This window comes from Lontra canadensis, unplaced genomic scaffold, assembly GCF_010015895.1.
Source record: "Lontra canadensis isolate GAN:19392208 unplaced genomic scaffold, GSC_riverotter_1.0 scaffold3, whole genome shotgun sequence".
Lineage (NCBI taxonomy): Eukaryota > Metazoa > Chordata > Mammalia > Carnivora > Mustelidae > Lontra > Lontra canadensis.
This window is the reverse complement of record NW_022630997.1, coordinates 27,620,209-27,638,568: the sequence shown is the minus strand read 5'-3', so window position 1 is coordinate 27,638,568 and position 18,360 is coordinate 27,620,209. Positions and strand designations below refer to the sequence as shown.

Below are 18,360 nucleotides of genomic sequence, written 5' to 3'. Positions count from 1 at the left end.
CTCACTTATTAAAAAGCTATCACACTTTTACCTTTTACTTCTTCCTTTGATGAGATTGTTATGCTCCCAGACATCTCTCCTCTTCAAATGGTCTGCTGGCAGAATTGGCTTCCAGCCATGCTCACTGTGCAAATCAAACCTAAAATGGGATTCTATTCCTTTATCTTAGTCATTGGAGAAACTGAGGCAATGGCCTGGTCAAGAGTCCAATTCAGAACAGAGTGTTCTGGCCATACTTGTGGGTCAAGTCTTATGTGGATTTGCCAGTGGAATCAGGATGTGATCCTTTCCTTAGGATGTTAAGTACTTCCATGGGTTTAGAAAGGGATGGGGGCAGGGTTGGGCTGGCCCTGAGAGAGAAAGATCTGAGAAAATGAGCCCCTCACCCCCTTCACTGAGGTTCAAAAATACAAAAATGTGGGTGATAGATCAAGATGCCCAACAAAAGTCAAGAAAAGAAAAGGGAATTACATTATGAATGAGGACCAAGGCATGGACATTCGAGAGCCATGTCAAATGTCCAACTTACATTGGACCCCATCTAGACACAACACATTGGCAGTACGTGTGAGCCCAAGTGGAAAGTACATGTTTTTCGATTAAAAAAAAAAGAAGAAGAAGAAGAACAATAATCTTTCAGAATTTAGGCATACTGCCTTTGAGACAGCCCTTACTGACTGATCAAAGTGGACCAGCATCCAAGCATCAGGGGACACTGAGGACAGTGAGCCTGCCCCACCAAAGATCCAGCCCTTGGGTCCTTAGGAGAAGGCACAGTGTCCTTACTGTGTATTTACTGAAAACAGCAGTCACTGGATGTTTAAGATAAATTCATTCCATGGGTAGGTCTGTGTCCCCAACACCGACAGCAGACAAGCTGTGAGGACAGCCTGGCCTGACACCAAAGTCAAGGGTATGTTCCCATTTGGAAGTCCTGGGAACGTCTCTGCAGAAGAGTCCCAGAGCACCACTGGAAGTCTTGCTGCTGAGGGCGGGAGGAGAGCGGAGTGTGCCATTGTAAGGGAATCCAGTGTTTATGTGATACAAATGTAAATGTGGACGCCTTTGTCCTCTCAAGCTGATAAAGTGTGAGACCTGCTGGTTTGGCTATACAGATATTGTTCTGACCAGGCCACGCCTTGTTACTCTTCTGTCCTGTGTGATGTGGCCCAGGGCCTGTGGATGCCAGTGTTTGGACCATAAATGTTGAGCCTATTGTATTAAGTTTTAATGTGGTTATTAGAGGGAAGGCCTGAAAGGCCAGGTGGTTACTTGAGATTTCCCCTAAAGGGGTTGGGGGGCCCCTGCAGGCATTCCTGACGCCAGGAATTAGGAGAAAGAATTTATCAGAAAGGAACTAAGAACTTCCTCTCTCTACTAAGGCAGACAGATAAGGGACCGCCACATCTCACCAAGCTCACTCTGCTTTCTGGACTTGGGAGGGTCAATGACCACAGATGGGCTTCTGGCTGGAAAGCGCAGAGACAGAGCCCACTATCTAGAGGAAAACAGAAGTTTAACAGAGGTCCTCTAGCATCTAGAACTGGGGCCCGATCACCCAGATCCATGCTGTGGTTCATATTTGTCTTCCTTACATTAGCCCTGACTCCAGCAAAGTCTTGTCTAAATAGCACGGCCTTGCCTCAGCTTTGTTCCTAGGGAAGGGGCAACTATCTTCACTAAAGCCAGAGTCATTCAGGGCCATGGAGTCTTCTCCAGGAGGACGAGAGAGTAGAGACAGCCACAGAGAGACCCAAGGGTTCTGGTGAGACCATGTACTAAAGTAAGGAGATGAAGAACATGCACAGAAGCTACAAAAATGATTCTTACTCTACATTTTCATATTCTTGGTCTTCCAGTAAACACCACGTGGTGACCAGTCACCATAAGGGTGGGCAGGGTGTAGAGGTCCCAGGGCACAGCCTGGATCTACAGAACAGATGGACTTGGAGAGGCAGAGAGACCTCATTCTGAGTAGGGAGCCAGCTTGAAGCTGACACAGGTAGAGATTAGGAGGGTCAAGTGCCTGGTGCATCTTGAGGACAAGAGAACAGACCCACAAACTCCATTCTATCACCATTCCCCATATTGAGTGAGTCAGGCTCTGATGTTGGGAAGACGTCCCTTTGGGATAATTTTGTCCACAGATAGAGCAATGTAGCTGGGATAATTTAGAAGCAAAGGACCCAGGAGAGGCTTCCATCTCTATGGGAACCCTCTGCTTCCTGGAAAAGCTAAACCATCACGTTTCCTTCCTAGTAAGTACGTACTAGGAGGGAGGGTGTACAAATCTGGGATGGGGGCTTTAAACTTAATTGGTAGAGTTCAGAAGAATAAAGATGTCCTGAAGGGGAAAAATAAGCTATAAAAGATAATAAAAGGTTGGTTGGTTGGTTGGTTGGTTGGTTGGTTGGTTGGTTGGCCGGTTGGTCAGTCTTAAAGCACAGTTGAGCTGTAGGGGTGCTCTATTATGAAAACAAAATGCCAGTGCCTCAACTCAAGGCTGATGGATCAGAAACAATTCCAGGCACCAAATCCTGGGCATTCAGGTGATAAGATGAACCAGCAAACTCTCCCAAAGTGCAAAAAGCTTAGAGAAGGAGCAAGAACTGATTTGAGGGGTGCCAAGGGCCTCCTGCCCCTACAGCAGCTTGCAGGGACCAAGGACACCTCACCTGTGCTGGCAAAGGTAGCAGGTTCTAGATTGACACCTAAGGGTTTTGAGATTTTTTTTTTTTAATTTTATTTATTTGACAGAGAGAGATCACAAGTAGGAAGAGAGGCAGGCAGAAAGAGACGGGGAAGCAGGCTCCCCAGTGAGCAGAGAGCCCGATGTGAGGCTCGATCCCAGGACCCTGGGATCATGACTTGAGCTGAAGGCAGAGGCTTTAATCCACTGAGCCACCCAGACGTCCCAACACCTAAGAGTTTTAAGACAGATTTGACCTCAGTCCACACTCAGCAGACTGGTGCCTTGGAGCAGAAGAATGAAAGAAGGACCATAAGGGGTCACACACCTGATCTGCATTCACTCGCTCGTGCCAATGTGCCCGAGGCACTGTCATCACTCAGGAACAGCTCTCTCATGGACAGCCAAAGGGATTAGTTCCTGTCATGTTGTGAGGCACTAAGTGCCTTTCCATTATCCCCATCTTAAAGATGCAGCGGGCTGCAGGCTGAGGTTGGGTTCAGCTTGAATCTTGTCCAAGTGGAAAGTCTTGATGAAGACTAAGGTGTGATTCCACACCTCCTCCCTACACCTGCATTCTAAGCACTCCTGGGCACAAGGCTTATGCCCCTGCAGCAGCCCCATGTCAGCTAGCAAACCAGTGTACCCAGAAGGGGTATGGCAGCACTACCCATGACTACCTTCCTAGGTGATTACGTGGTCAAGTTCAGCCATTCCCTCACTCTGCCGGACAACACACCCCACTCTGTCCAGAATGACTCCCTGTACCTTAATTCATGATTTGCAAGGAGGTTTTAATAAAATACATTTAAAACTAAGTATGTCCAGAACAGAGTTGAGTGTGTCTTTGAAGGCAGAGTCTGGTCTTGGACGGTCCTTGGTTCAGGCTTGGCACCCTCCCTTTACCATCAGCCGAGCTCCAAAGCACATGCTCCCCGAAATCACGGGAAAGGGCAGCAGGGAGAACAAGAGGGAGGATGGGGCAACCTCCTGATATTCCAAGCCCAGGCAAGCTGCTTCTCTGGGCAGATTCCGCTCCTTGGCTAAGTCTAAAGGAAGGCCCTTTTTTTAGTTTTCCCACTAAAAACTTGAAGGCCATTCAAGGTATTGGTTTCACAGTCGGCAAGTCAAATTGACTATAGAATGGAGGGAAATTTGGAGTGAGCCACACATAGGGTCACGGATGAAGACTGCAGAAAGATGCAGACATGCACGGTTGTGGCAGGAACAAGGCAGCACAGACCCGGAACCACAGGGCCCGGCATATCCCTTGTTCATCCTGTGTCTTCGCGCAAGTCACTTAACTTCCTTGTGCCTCAGTTTCTGCATCTAGGAAACAGGAAAAGTATCCCTTCACAGGCTTGTTGTGCAAACCACTGGATTAACACATGTAAGTGCTTAAAACAATGCGCTTAGTAACATTATGTGGGGTAGTTATTCATATCGTTTTATGAAACTCTGTTCCCCAGGCACGCCTTCTCACCACTGACCTTCCGAGGGAGACTGACAGCAGAAAAGATGCCAGTTACTAATTTCTGTGATCTCCTGCCCTTGAGCTTGTGGAGAAATGACTCAGGCAGTCACCCTGAACTCAGAACATTTCTGGCAGAACTTTTTCCACTCCACGGAGTCGCCAACTAATTATATTGAATACATCTCACCCTGAGTCAGAAATGTGATAACACAAAATTCCTCAGAGGGATGACCAGGGGGCTTGAAGTGAAAACACCCAGGAAGCTGATAAAACATTATATGCATGTGTCTCCACACAGACGGGGAGGAAGAAGAGGAAAAGGGAAGAAAATAAAGAGTTAGAAGAGGAATAGAAGTTTTCCAAGGGACTTCAGGTTCGTGTTGTTTCCACACTGAGGTAGAATGTGAGGTTTCCACACATTCAGACCTGCTTCTCCACCTACAGTCCACACCTGGTCCTTGGTGGCCACGGTCGCACAGAGGCAGGACACCAGGGTTTACCTTTTCTGTTCCTGCTTCCCTCACATCTCACAGATCATCAAACACTGTTGATTTTGTCTAATCCTGTGCAAGCTCGTGATTTCATTTCCACCCAATAACTCACTTAAGGAAATCTCACTGTGACGGTCTGGATCTCCTAAGCCATGAGGAGTGGAGAGGGTGTCCAGTTCCCTGGGCAATGTCAGCTAATCCTACATGGGGCAGTAGAAAGGAGAGGAGAAAAAAATCAGTATCACCAACCAAAAACGTCCAAAACACAGTCCCCGCGGCAGTGAAGCATCATTCACTCCTCTGAGGCAGATGTCCCCTGTGCCCTGTCCCTGTGTCCCTAACAGGGTGATCTGACTTTTCTCTGTCTCTGTATCTTCTTTTGCTGCACCTCGCCCTGGCTTGGCTGTCTGTGAGCTTCTGCTCCTCTACTGCCTCTCTGTGAGTCATCTGGCATGCACTAGTCCAATGTCTGCATCCCTCTGCATGTCTCAGTTTCAAAATTCGAAAGAAAGAGGATTTAAATGGGTCAGTATGGTGCCCTACAGAGCAAGCCTGCTTGGCAGGGTTGTTGCAACAGGCCACCGCCCAGAAACCTTAAAGAAGGCTGCTTCGGAGCCGGCGCACGCCCACAGCCCTGTCATTTGAGGCAAGCTCATATAAAAATGAAAATCTTTGTTGACCTTCAGTAGTCAACGTGTTAATTTATACACCTCGACTTTTTTGCGTGGGGTGAGGTATTCCTAACTATCAACGATATCAGAAGGATAGCAGAGAGGCAGAGAGCAGCCCTCTCGTGAACAGTCGGAGGTCTTGGAAGAATATTAAAGTTCTTTTGGGGTCATCGTGCACTTCACAAATCCAGACCTATGAACAAGCAGGACAAACGTGTGTCCCCTGAGATGTTCACAAATGGTTTCCTTTAAAATGTCCTTTCTGATCAGTGGGTCATGGGAGGAGTTTCTTTACCCTAACGGGTCAGTGCAGCCCCTCGTGTGAAGTCGGCCCTTAAACATTCAGCAGGACTGTGCCAGACCACCCAGCCTCCCCCAGCTCCCAGCCCAGCCACCACGCTCCATGTCCCTGCTCTAGCTGGAGCTCTGGGATCCGGGCCATGGAGATGCTTCGAGATTTCTGACTTTGCCACCAAAGGCAACTGAGTGCAAAATTACACGCATCTGGAGAGAGACACACATATTTAGGTGGGTGATAGAGGAGGTGCTTTGAGAAAATTTTCCAGATCTTAACAATTTCTGTGGCCATGGGAATCTTGCTTAACTTTCAGCTCCCTCTCCATGAAAAGGAGACGAAGCTATGCGCTCAGTGTGCACCCAGATTCCGGGTGAGGTTGGTAAGAGTATCTGCTTATAAATACAATGGCTGAGGAGGGTCATTTGGCAAAGAGAGGCCAGTTTCTGAAGTTGGCTTCAGTTCTAGTAACCATAGAAAGCAGGTGAGATCATCACCACGGCCTGACAATTCCCTTAGGTTTACCCCATTATTTCATCTCGCTCTTTTCATTTTAAACAAGATGTAGCTAAAAGTGTGACTTTAATAGACTTGCTCAGTGGCTAATGTTATTGTATTGGTCACTCTATTTCCTTCCTGGGGTAGTAAATACCTGTACTTTTATGGTGCAGACTTTTCTTGGTTCTAATGAGCTTCCCTGAGTTCCGCTAGGCCAAGAGCAAGCATGGCAGACACTCGTGACTCAGCTTCCTGTGCACCTGGTCCTGAGTCTAATCCTCAGGGAGAGTGGCCTCAGGGAAACAGCACCCCGTTCGTGAAATCAGCCTTGCTTCCCCCATGGGGGCCAGGAGCCAAGGCCCTGCTCAGCCACCACCATGTGCTGAGCCCACGTCCGCCGGTGCTCACAGATGGCAGCTCTCAGCTAGCTGAGCCGACTTCCCAATCTCGAATTTGGCTGTCCTTGGCACACAGCCTGGCTTTCTCACACCAGAGCCAGAAGGCTGGCACTAACAGCACCAGGCCAGCTGCTTCCATTCTGCAAACAGGGAAGAAGCGGGACTTCTCCAGCCCCGTTGGGGCAGGTAAGCACTTGCTGGGAACCTTCAAGCGTTATCTGAGTGCCCAGGGACCTGCAGGAGTGCCTTACTTGTGCTCACAGCCTCGATCGCTCCAAGAGGGAAAACATAATCATCCAGAAGGCCCAATAGAAAAAGGGCTTGAGGGACCAGGCCAAAGTACTTCCAACAACCTAGGCATTCATATCCCCAAAGTATGCATAAAGTTAATAATTCGCTAAAAGCATTCACAGACATTTTGAACTTTATCTCAAGCTCCGCTGCATAAAATCAAAATCAGAGAGATCGGCCTTTGAGCTGAAGGAGAAATCTGTATGCCTTGAAAGGTATGGATGTGACGGACCTGGGATCTGGCAGAATGTTTGTAAGACCGATTGCACGCAGTGCGTTGGAAGGGCTCAATTCTGGGGAGGAACTGCCTTATTTCAGAATATATGATGCTTGAGGGCTCACAATTATCTGAAAGAAAAATCCCCAGAAATAAGATGTCAACAACTTCATTTTTGTAGCCCCATATTGATGACTGTGAAAAACTCTTTGGCATCAATAAAACTTGAGTGATTGCCTTTTCCAATTGTCCAAAATGAGAAGCAGACCCAAAAAGGCACATTTCTGCCAAGGGAAATTTCTCTTAATTATCCTTGAACCTCATTTGCTACAGGCTTAGTAAACAGCCAGAGCCTTTCCTCCCTCTCTGTGACCCCATGCACACATACACACACACACACACTCATGAGCACATATGTCTATACACTCGGGCACAAAATGCACACCTATGAAGACAAGCTAGCAGGGACCAGGCCAGCTGGGAAGGATGGCTATTGGACTTGCTAGGTAAAAACATGGACGGTGCAAAGAACAGATATAAAATCTTTGCCAAAAGCTTTATCACAAGGGGCCCTGTTTGCTACGTGGCCCTTCAGTTTTTGTATTTGGATAAATGAGGGTTGGAGTAACTCAAAGTGACTGGCCTTCGAAAACCACACAGAATTCTTCTTTTCCCAATAAAACCTCAAAACTTCTAAATCCCATAGAAGTAAAAAAAGAAAAAAACACACACACACACACTCACACACACACAAAGCCATGTCCCTGAGGACTAAAATAGAAAGAGAAAGAAACAGCAGCCAAGAACATTATTTTCAGCTTCCAGGGGACCGCCTTTCTGTTCACATGCCCGTCACGATTTGTCAAAGAGGTTAAGGGTCCAGCTCACCCCACCAAGATGAAAACCTTGAGGCTGAGAGGTGGCTGCCTGGCGCTGGGCCTGAGCAGGACAGAGGAGAACGTGCATCCTTTCTCACCCACGCCAAGGGGGCTCGGTGCTGAAATCCAAGGAGCCAAAGACAGCTTTCCAAAAGACCATACTTCATGAGGGCCAAAGGTGGGGGGGAGCAAACGATGCTCCGTCTCCCTCAGGGTTTTGAAGATGATTAGATTACCAGTGCAAGACAGGAACATTCTGACGTGATGTAGTAGTTGGACTCAAGACTGCAAGGCTGAATCAAAAACAAATTTGTTGAGGTTGGATGTGAGGGAAGCTATTTCACTTCTCCCAACCTATTTTCTTCTCCTGTTGATTCATTACTGCTGCAAACCCTAACACATCTACCATGTGACAACTATTACTCTCTGTAACTTCACAAGTTCCCTTATGGGAGGATCAACTTATGCTTGTCAAACATGTCAATACCACAAGAGGGGACAATCTCAGGTTTTGACCCCAAGCCAGTACTCACTGGTCCTTCCCCCCAGCCCCTTTCTCTTTCTTCTTTGTCCTCTCTCTATCATGGCACTTGGCCCCAAATGATCCTAGGTAAGGTTCTGCCCCCCACTCACTAGTGCTGAGAGCTTAGGCAACAAATAGCTTTCTGTGCATTTTCTCATATGTGAAACAAAATGCTCCATGACGAACTGATAAAGTGAATGAGACTGAGATTATTTGAGAATCACACAAGCCCTAATCACACAAGCCCCTTAAAAGCAAAGTGCTTTCTCCGGCTTCCTTGTGGTGCGTCGGCCTGTGAGTTCCAAGGGGCTCATTTCAGCAAACTTCACCACAGAGCTCCATGTGAGGGCTAGGCCACTGCTCCATCCGAGGGAGCCCACCAAGACAGCTTGACCGCCTTCTTTCCAAATAAGTAGAAATAGCGAACAAGCTGGCATACTTTTGTTTAAAGTCTGACCCGTTTTTCAAGATTGCCATTGTTCTCTCAAATTCACTTTCCTTCCTTTGCTTCCCGTACATGAAGAAAGTTCACACTCACACACTCAAAACGCAACACAACACAGAATGTGCATGATGTCACCCCACAAGGACCTCCCTGCAGGGGAATTCCAAGTCAGAGGCCATGTCCCCATTAGGAGCCACTGCCAACCTTGAGCCACTGTCCAGCCGGCTGGCAGGCTAACCATCGCCACCACCCGCAGCGAGTGTACACGTGGGTCTGAATGATAGTGGAAACTATGTTGGAAGAGAAGGAAAGAGAAGGGGGCCGCAGGAAGATCTATCTGGGGATGGGCTTTTCCAGATGGTGATTTAAGTGGTTCTGAATTGTCTGAGGTAACAATGGTCTTACTCTTCTTAGCTTTTTCTTCTAGACTTTTTTTTTTAAGATTTTTTTTTTCTTTATTTGACAGAGAGATCACAAGTAGGCAGAGAGGCAGGCAGAGAGAAAGGAGGAAGCAGGCTCCCCACTGAGCAGAGAGCCTGATGCGGGGCTCGATCCCAGGACCCTGAGATCATGAGCTGAGCCGAAGGCAGAAGCCTAACCCACTGAGCCACCCAGGCGCCTCTAGACTTTTTAATTCTAATAAATAACAGGCCTTTAAATAGTTTTACATCAAGGTATAAAATTATCTCTGGAAAGAGAAAAAGAATTAATGCATATAAACAAACCTAATTTATAATATGGAATTGAAGGAAGGCTAGGGATACTTTTGTTCCTTTGTGTACTCTTTCTCCCTTCTATTTAGAAGGACTTCTTCATCTTCTTTGCTGCTTTCTCTGGCTACCCATCTACTTTTGTGTTCAAATACCACCCCTTTGATGAAGAGGTTCCCTGCACTCCTCTCTCTCAGGAAGAATTAGTTATTCTCTGTAACGAATGCTTTTTTACTTGTTTCATTTCTCACAGCAATTGATTACCTCTGATTATCTGCGTAAACTCCAGTCCTGGAGTCACTCAAGGACTTCACAAAGACTTATAATGCTGGTATCGTGGGAGGACTGCTGGCCCTGGAAACCACATGACAGAGAAAAGTCTAGAGTCTGGGAGAGTCGGGTAGTCATTGTGTGGGTTGGTCAAGGCAATTGAGTGAATAAGTCTTTCTCAAGAGAGTATACTTAGTGACCAGAAAGGAAGGGCAGACGTCCTATTGGATTTTAGGTAAGTGCAGCTCCCTTAGGTGGGAGGAATCGTATGCATTCCCACATCACACAGGCCAAGGGTAGCAGGAGCTGACTTCACGGCCTGGTGCCCTTCATGGATATTTGTTCTGCCCCTTCCCTGAAGGCAGAGCTATAGCAAGAAGGGAAAGCACTGTGGCTTCGAGAGGCTCTCTCTTTCCCTGAGAAAGAACTTGAGAAGAGAGACAGGTTCTCTGGGGCTTTCAAAATCTGCTCTGCCGTGATCTCTTCATCCATCCAACCAACTAGCAGGTAGCCAGCACCCACTCTAGGTAGGCTAGGTCAGTGTTAGGTTCTAGGAATAGAAAATCACCAAACTCAGAGCATGCAGTCTTCTCAAGGAAGATGACAGAGGTCTCATTAAGAAGTTTTATCATATTCAAGAAGCCAAGAACAGCCAAAACAAGTTGAGACAGGGGCAGGAGGGAGAGGACCCCCAGGGGCAGGTCTGAATGTTCATCAGAGGTGATGGCAAGAACAGGTCCCCCAGCCCTGGGCAGGGGCCCTCTGGTGGCGATCCCAGGGAATACAACCAGAAAATGATTGCCTTAAGGTTTAACCCTGAATGTGTAGCCCCAGTGCTGTAACCCAAGGAGAGGCAAGGCCACCAGAATTAAATGTGGCATGAACAGTCACCACAGAGGGGCTGTTTAAGCAGGGGGGTGTCTTAGCTGGAAGCTGCTTTCCTCAATCCACAGAAACATCACAGTTGGGAAAGAATTCCTTGCTAGTGTTTGAGACGCCAAAGCCATTTTGGTTAGGGTACTCAGACTCGGTTTGAAAAGAAGAGTTACATGCAACTGGAAGTCTCCAACGCATTTTAAGAAGTGGAATAATTTGAGTAAATTAAAAGACCACTTGGATTATGTGATTCAGAGTTGAGGAGGAGTGGGAAATACAAAGGATGTCAAGATGGAGACTGTCGGGATGTGGTGACTGGTGGGAAATGGGAGGAAAGGAGAAGACTGGGTGGATGAGGAGATGTGCATGTTGGCTTCAGTGCCTTCCACTTGGGTAAGGAACGTAGGCGAATCAAAACACACACAAGGTGGGGACTGTACAAGGAGATGCTCGGTGTATGTCCTGCAGATGTTAAGCTTGATTGCCTTTGGGTCATCTGACAGGAGTTGCTTAGGAAGACAATAGGCCTGCTGTTTCGGAGAGGTCTATGCAACAGGCCATATTTGGCTTTGCAAATGGTCAGAGGAAATTGTGGGGAGAAAGGTCAGGAAGAAAAACCAATGTATTCGGGCCTCCACAGTGGGTTGGGGATTTGGGAATGAATCAGATGTTCTTCCTTCCCCTGCAGAATTCAGGTTAGTGCACAAGTCAAGACGGCTACCTCAAGGCACTAACCAGGAAGAGAATGGTAAGTGGTAGGCCGCGGACGAACTGGAATACTCCAGTTTGCTTAAATCAAGAGGTCACATTGAATGGGTCTCATAGGAACTGAGACTAGAAAAGGGAGGTTGAGGCCAGCCTGTGAATGACCAAAAAGTTTGGAAGGCAAGGGGGAATTATCAGGAACAGGGTACCCTCAGGTCCAGGGTATTGTCAAATTCAACTGTGGGAAGCATTTCATGATATGGTGATGGGCAGCTGGTGGGGAACAATGGCTGTATAAAGGGAAAGAGGAAAGGCAGTGAGGGCTGGTGCCGAGCAGGAGAGGCATTCAGAATACCTAATGACACAAATGACATGGGTACCGTCTATTCAGAACAGGTGCTGGCCAGGGCACCATACCAGCAGGAAATCAGCCAATGCACGCCTATGCCAGAGAATCCGCAATGGGAGGAGGTAGGAGGAGATACTGCAGCGAGGATAGGACTCGCCTCTGATGAGTGATAAAATATAAAAAGGACGTGCAGATGGCCACCATGATGGTTATGATGTAATATCAACAAACAAGGGAAGAATGGCTTCTTGATAAAACAGCTCCGCTCTTCACATGTGCTTTCATGGGACAGAAGAGAAAACTGAGGGGATTCAGATGAAGAGAGACCTTGTGGGCTGGGAGCATCCGGGTCACTGAGAAGCACTGCTGGCTTCAATTTCCCGTTCATAAACTTGGCACATTTCAGTCTTCGCACGTCACTCTCCATAACTGTGGGACCATTTGTCTTACTTTTCCATAGCAATAAAGCTAACCCAGAAATGTAAAAACAAAAGAAAATAAACAGTCTCTTTCCCATTAGCCCAAATGCTGATGGAGGAAGTTGGTGGCAAAGGCATTTCGGGGTCCTGCCCTGCTATTTAAGGTTCAGCAGATGCTAATTTACCTTAGACAGTAGACTCCCAGAGCCAGGAAAGGTGGGACCACCCGCGCGCTGTGGGCAGCGCAGGCTTGCTTCTCCCGGCAACATCTGGGGAAGGCTAGAGCATGTGTCCTCACAGCCAGTGGTGGAAACAGCATTGCAGAGCCCTGGGACAGCACATGGGAAGTTGTCCAAGCTGCAGGCGGAGGTGTCTAAGGTGCTTTTGCCACATTCACCTCCTGTATCCCTTCCTCTGAGTCGTAGCAAAAAATAAGCTCAGGTGCCATGGAATCCCCATCCAATGGTAACCCAGCCTCTGCTTAGAAACCTCTGGCCACAGGAACCTCAGTTCCTCCCAAGAAGAACCCACCATCTTTGAAAATTCTGGATCATTGGAGGCTCTCTTTTTGTTTTCCTCAACTCCCACTCTCCCTAAATTCTGCCTTTTAGCGCCTTTGGAGGGATCAAGATGCAATACTGCTTTTAGGCGGTTCCTTCTGGAATTTTTGTAGCAGTGACATAATGATCCTATTTAAAACAAACAAACAAACAAACAAACAAACCCAGCGGGAATAGATGAATTCGCTGACAGTCAGAGACCCTGGAATTAAGCATTAATACTTTCTGTACACAACCTCTGAGCCTTTCCCATTCAACACGCTCTATTCTCTGATTCACCAGTTTGTTCCTCCCGCAAGCTGATGGTGTATGTGAGTGTCATGGGGGAAATTCTCCCTTCCAATTTCAGCCATTTTCCTCTTGAACAAGCAGGTTACCTGGGCAAGAGGCCAGCTAATACAAAGGGCAAACATCTTGCTTGGGGAGGAGGTGGTCAGAACTCGGTGATTTCTGCTCATTGGACTTGGCTCAGCAAGTGCAAAGCTGACTCCCAAGTCATGTTCCCACTTTTCTTCTGCTCTGTTCCTCTGCCCTTCCAGTCACTCCTCTCAATTGGAGAAAACTTAAAAGGCAAGACCACATGCCTTCCTCTTCAGCTTTGCCTCTCTGGATTCTTTTACGTTGTGGAAATGAACCCTAAGCCACCCAAACCCAGTAGCCCCTCTCCAGGCTGAGAAAGGTTTGCAGGGGTTCCAGCCATCACTTATAATTGCCTGGAGCTAAATCTTCCTCTGGATTCGGAGAGATTTCACCTTCCCTTAATATCCACTTCTAATTTGATCTATACTTTATTGCTTTTTACATATATTCTTCTGTCTGGTTGTTTCATCAATAATCAAGATTCTTTCTCTGTCCTGCAGTCTTTTTCATTCATTTGGATGCATTCTAAGAGGGGATTTATATAAATCTGTACCTCACCTACAAGCTTTCTAGGAAATTTTGCTTTATTTCCCATGGTGTATTATTTAGTATTTAGAAGACTTTTCCTATCATTTCTCTTGTTGATTTTACCTTTTGTCAATAACTTGCTTTCATACTGGTTAATTTTTTGCAAGGGAAAAGGGTTGGGATACCTGTGTCTAGCTTTCACTTGGGTTGTTCCTGTATCTTTTTAAGTGTTTTCTTTTATGTTGACTATAATTGAATTATTTTTCTTAACCTGAGTGATTTAATACATGTATAATTTGTATTTTTGTTCTTAATTCTGTCATCTTATTTTATGCTTTCTCCTTTGGTATGCTTTTACTGTCTCCTTTGAGCTTTTTCTAAGAACATTTCCTTTCTTATCTTTTCCCAATGACTTGGAGGCATATATCCTGTTTCAAATTTACTTCTGGTCTCCTTTAAGATTTTCCAAAATTACATCTTTTGTTTTCTCTGTTGAATTCAAGAAAATTTAATAATCTTTTACTCCCTTGTTAGATGAGGAATTTTTACACACTTTCATCCCTTTGCTTATGCCAGTATGATTATTTTCTATTAACTTACTATTTAAATGTCAAGTAACATTTAATTTAATATTTTTTACTTCACAAACAAGTTGACTATTTATAAAACTATTTAGTATCTATATCTAAGTGTGTATCAGGCAATGCTATTAACCATAGGCCTTTTGTAGTATGATTTCCCCATTCCTAAATAGTTGTCTTTGATTTATTTTTTACTCTAGTAAAGTTTTTACTAGAAAACTTACTGGAAAACTCCAGCAAGTTTTCCAAGAAAAGCACATGGTCTTGGACAACCAAGCAGGATTTTTTGATACCTTCTTACAGGCTGGATATAGAAATTTTGAACCTCTATATCCTTCCCCAAGAAAACCCAAAGGAATTCCTGCATTGTCTTTAAACATTCAGTGTTGGAATCGATGTTCTGAAATCTCTGCAAGATTTTTTCAAATATTTCCCTTTGTAATTTTCCTTTCTTCCTGCAAGGGTGATTTTAGATCATTATTCTTCATCATTGAAATTAAAACATTTGGGCAGGATACATATGCATGAAGATTTCTATTCACAAGAGAATTCACTGTATTCTAAAGGTCCATATTTTCTTTATAACCTCAGAAAAGTTTTCTTCCACGTGATGATTTTTTTCTGCTCCATTTTTTCTAGTTTTTATTCCACAGAATGCTGATGAGTCAGAAATGGGATTTTCCTTTCTTGGTGTTTGTTATCTTCTCTCTCATATTCTACTGTGTATATTCATTCTACTTTCCTAGAAAGCTTATGTAGTTTGGCCTCTGGGTCATTGTTTTTGTCCTTTTGCCAACTTTTTTCTTCACTGTTTACGGTCCAGATTCTAATTCTATAAGAGTCTTTGGCATCTTTACATTGCTTTTATGTTTTGTTCAATTCTTTATCTCAGTCTTAACCTTAACCTCTTCCATATGTTTATCTGTATCTCATATGGTTCATAATTTCTTATGTATATTTTATTCAGTGTATAGAATATATATAAAGAAAGAGAGAATGCTTATATCGAAAGTATGTCATTAGAATATATACAGAAAATATATAGGAGTGCATGTGTGGCTCAGTTTGTTAAATGCCTGACTCTTGATTTCGACTCATGATATCAGGATTGTGAGATCGAGCCCTGCATCAGACTCCAAGTTCAGCGCAGAGTTTGCTTGAGATTCCCTCCTCCCCTCCCTTTGCCCTTCCCCAGCTCACCCTGGAGCTCTATCAAATAAATAAATGACAAAATCTTTTTTTTTAAGAATATATATAAAGAATATATATATTTATTTTTTCTTCTGTTGTGGATGGCAAATCATGTAGGAAAATCATTTCTCTCTTTTAATCCCAATGTCTTCTCATGATTTCATTAGAATTGTAATCAAACAAGAAGATAACTCAGGATTCTTTGCCAACGGGTGGGGAGTATTTAATTCTCCTTTTCTCACCTGCAAGATCTTAAGCTGAGTGACAGGTTGTTGTGTGCCGCCTTGGGCTGAAAATCTCCTGGCTACCAGGATTCTGCCTTTTATATCTCTGTTGAACCAGGATGAGCTGTTCTCAGCTGAGATTGCACACAGGGTATGCTCCCTTTCATCTGCTGGAGAAAACCCATGCACAGTGGCAGTCCCTGGAAGGAGGTGTTCTACTGCTCCCACTTGTCTCCATCATCTCTACTGTTGAGTTCAATCCCAAAATCCATTTCCACCCAAGGAGCAGCCTCCTTAATAATGGGGCAAGGTGAAGTGTGACTGGGTGGCTAGAGCAGGGGAAGCGTTGTGTAAGGAAAGACGTAAACATCTCAGAAAGCAAACCCTCTCGCTTGGGGTTGGTGCCTGGGCATTCTGCTTGACCCCTTGAGACCAGGTCTCTGGGGCAGAAGCACACTGATGGGGAGGGCTGCAAATAGTCTTCTTCCTCCTTCCTCTCCAGTCACTGTGTTGTTTCAGGGGTTTAGATGTGAGCTACTGTGCAAATAAAAGTTCCATTACTGGGCCCAGTGATCAGACTCCTTGTTTTTAGTGCTAGAGGATTTGCACCTTCTTTATTTCCTGGGAATTCCAGTGGAAAAAGAAAGAAATGTATGTACACATAGGTAGCAACTGTTTTTATTTTCTTTGTAGTTTCAAGTTTTTATTTAAATTCCAATTAGCTAATGTACAGTGTAATATTCGTTTCAGGGGTAGAATTTAGTAATGCATCAGTTACCTACAAGACCCAGTGTTCATCACAACAGGTGTTCTCCTTAATCCCCATCTCTGCTTAAGCCTTTCCCCCTTCCTTCCTCCCCTCCAGTAACCACTAGTTTGTTCTCCATAGGTAAGAGTCTGTTTCTTGGTTTGCCTCTGTCTCTTTTCCCCCCATGTTCATTTGTTTTGTTTCTTAAATTCCACATGTGAGTGAAATCATATGGTATTTGTCTTTCTCTGATTTATTTCACTTAGTATAATACCTTCTAGTTCCATCCGTGCTATTGCAAATGGCAAGATTTCATTCTTTTTTATGGCTGAGTAATGTTCCATTGTGTATATATACACCACATTTCATTCAGAACCTGGACACCTCCTATCACATGTATTTTGTATCATCTTATATGGGATGTGCTTTTTTAAACTGCATCAGAGACTTTATTGAAAGAAGTATGTTACATATGAACAAAATAGCTAAAACTAAACATGTAAGTCTCTGAAAATTAAGACACTAGTGCTTGATAAAGTCTGAAGCAATTTTCAAAAAATACTTGGCATATCTATTTTTCACAATTTTAATGTAATACAAGTTCTGTTAAGTTCTATTAAGTGTTTTCACTGGGGTAAATTATCTGTCTGTCATTTGCTTTGTTTGTCTACAGACTAGTTTACCTGAGCATATCTTCCTAGGGGAACATATTGAAGAGCAACAGTCAAACTTGCAAACCCAAGTTCATTTGGCAAGTAGGGATCTCAACGCCAGAACATTACCATGTTGGTAGGAAGTATGTCTCTCTCTCTCTCTTTTTTTCTTTTTCTAGATTTATTTATTTATGTTTGAGTGAGAGAGAGCTCGAGGACTTGATCCCAGAACTCTGAGATTATGACCTGAGCCAGAAGCAGATGCTTAACTAAGTCACGCAGGCGCCCAGAAGTATGTCTCTTTTAAAGGCTGACCAAAGAACAGTAAATGGACCTTTAGTTGGGGAATGTTTCAAACAAAATGCCTACGAAGGAGGAATCTTGAGACAGCTTCTCAACAGGGGAGGCCCCACGCATTTGCTGGCTGCCTCACTCATTGAGACTTTATCTCAGACAGGTCTGTCGCTCACTGCCCCTTTTATTAAGACACTGAATGCATCTGCCAGGTGCGGGGGATTCCTGTTGTACAAAGACTCGAGACTCCTGACATCAAAGGGAACCTGCAATTGCAATGCTGGCATTTTAAAAAGAAATCACTGAAACCAAAATGGTTTTTCTCTCCCTGCGTTTGCTTTGGAATTCACCAAAGCCAGACCTGGGGAAAGTGATGACATCCTAAAAGCCTGTGATTAATTCATGCTGGTCCCCAAGACTCTGCCCTCAGTGCCACATGGTGAAGCAGTTACTACCACCTGGTTTTGCTCCAGAGCCAGAAAGCACTTCCAAGAATTCCAGTCATCACTCACATAGAGAGAGACCTGAGCACGTGGAGTTTCTTAGGATGCTATTTTATGCAAATTTTTTTTATCCTTTCCCTCATAGAGATTCCCTTGCATAAACAACCCTGATTACCAATAGATTATTTACATATGTGATTGATTGTTCTTCTTTCAATGAGTTGTTCTGTGTGGGGGTTCAGGTCCCTGTTTCAATGTTTTTGTACAAGTAGGAGGCTAAGGTGGCAGGAAATAGGAGCTCCCCAGAGGAGCAGTAACTGTGATAAATGAGACTATGTGAGGCTATTTACATACGGGAAACAATATAAGCAAAGGAAGGAGGCAGCTCAAAGTGTGAAGTTGTATTAAATCTATAGCGCTTTTTTTTTTTTTTTTTGGCCAAACCAAACTTTTTGCAATATTTATTATGTTAAGTTTAAAAAAGAATCAATGTCTACAGAGAAAAAGTTTATTGTAGTTCTGTAAGAGTGTAGGTAATTAAATGTGAGTTTTTCTGCAGAAAATCATAGACATTTTGCA

At 44.7% G+C, this 18,360-nt stretch overlaps 1 long non-coding RNA gene across 1 annotated transcript; it reads left to right on the top strand.

Moving 5' to 3' along the window:
• The first annotated feature begins 10,006 nt into the window (after nucleotides 1-10,006).
• LOC116879355 lies at nucleotides 10,007-11,993 on the top strand. The gene is made up of 3 exons (XR_004385008.1): nucleotides 10,007-10,085; nucleotides 11,415-11,474; nucleotides 11,823-11,993. It is a non-coding gene; the product is annotated as an uncharacterized LOC116879355 (long non-coding RNA).
• Nucleotides 11,994-18,360: the final 6,367 nt, after the last annotated feature.